The sequence below is a fragment of the Myotis brandtii genome, unplaced genomic scaffold (assembly GCF_000412655.1).
Source record: "Myotis brandtii unplaced genomic scaffold, ASM41265v1 scaffold402, whole genome shotgun sequence".
Classification (NCBI taxonomy): domain Eukaryota; kingdom Metazoa; phylum Chordata; class Mammalia; order Chiroptera; family Vespertilionidae; genus Myotis; species Myotis brandtii.
Genome location: NW_005365441.1, coordinates 1,308,164 through 1,309,885, shown reverse-complemented (window position 1 = coordinate 1,309,885; position 1,722 = coordinate 1,308,164). Strand labels below are relative to the sequence as shown.

General features: G+C 48.7%; 1 pseudogene; it reads right to left on the bottom strand.

Moving 5' to 3' along the window:
• Positions 1-291: 291 nt before the first annotated feature.
• On the bottom strand, positions 292-1,357 carry LOC102259916 (annotated as a pseudogene).
• Positions 1,358-1,722: the final 365 nt, after the last annotated feature.

Here is a 1,722-nt window from a genome sequence, read left to right as displayed (position 1 = left end):
TGTAAACTGGCAGTAGGACATCCTTCCAGGGGTTCCAGATTGGAGAGGGTGCAGGCTGGGCTGAGGGACACCCCCCCCCCTGCACAAATTTTGTGCACCGCCTCTAGTGATTACAATAAGATATGTGGGCACTTGGTGGGTGGCTGATTGTGTTCTTTTTTTTTTCTTCAGTTATTTTTTATTTCTTCAAATTTGTTGTTTATCAGGAGTGACTGAAATAAAAAAAATATAATTGAGTCCCATCATCATCATGGAAATGGCTTTGAGAAAAAACTGATCAGATGAATATTGCTTCCCATTTTCAACCAGTAAATAGTTGCCACTGATAAAACAGACAACCAAGTCTGTCAAGAATGCTCAAGATATGTTACATAATACAACATGCCTGTTCACGGGGGCTGGGGGAGGGAAGACTAGGAAATAATTTATGTGAACTTCTTGATTTCATCATACAAGACAAGCACAAAGCACCACCCATGCCTCTGAGAACATTGGACCATGCACCCTTGAAAAAAGCTTTGCCTCCATCACGAGCAATCTTCCTCCAGCAGTCGAGTGTGCCTGTGGACATGACATCAGCTCCTTTACACCCTGATTGCATCATCATGCCGCGACGAACAGTTTCAAATGGATAGGAAGTCAACCCAGCCACTGCTGTGACAGACTGTGCGATCATCCAGCTGATGAAGATGTGAGTATTCTTGGGGTCTGGAAGCATTCCCTTTGCAGTGTCATAGACACCGAAGTAGGCAGCTCGGTAGGTGATAATACCCTGATGACACATTAAAGCCTTGATATAGGCCTCTAAACCCATCAGATTTGTAGATTTCAACCAGGCAGTCGCCGAGGCCTTTGAATTCCCTTTCAGCTCCGGCTTTGCCCACATCAGCTGCTAGACGGGCACGGGCAAAATCAAGAGGATACACGAAACACAAGGAGGTGGCCCCAGCAGCACCACCTGATGCCAGATTCCCTGCAAAGTATCGCCCAAACTGGGCTCTCTTGTCCACCCCACCCAGGAAGATCTGCTTGTATTCATCTTTGAAGGCAAAGTTGAGAGCCTGGGTAGGGAAGTATCTGATGACATTGGCCAGGTTACCGCGCCAGAAGGGCAGGACTCCCTGCTCCTTGGGGATACGAACCACGCAGTCTATAATGCCCTTGAACTGCTTATCTGCAGTGATTTGCTTGCTGGCATGCTGCACCTGCAGCAGCAGCTTGACCCGCTCGATGGGTTGCCACCGCCGTCTTGGAGATGGCTGCGGCCACTCCACCTGCCAGGAAGTCCTTGGCAAAGGACACAGCGGCATCTGTCATGTTGAAAAGAAGAAGCGGGTGACTGCTGGCCTGGGACCGGGACCGGCTGAACTCCGGGCTCTCTGACTGTGTTCTTGAATAGAAGAGTTGCACCTTCTCCTTTCCTCTTGAGGGAATGTGGAAGCCAAGGAGAGCTGCTCTGGACCATGCAGGTAAGGGAAATACTGTAGGGATGTGGAAGCAACGCGGCCGGCAGTGAGAGCCTGGCTAACTGACATTGTGAAACTGTCACCTCAGCCCCGGGCTGCTATGCCTAACCTTGGAGTCTCTGCTACTTTGAATCTCAGTTACACCAGATTAACCCATAATCTAGCAAATATTCACCAAAACCTAATGTTAAAAACATTCAGTATGTCCAAGCTAACATCTATGAGAACCCTCACATGCACCTGAACCAACACAGCT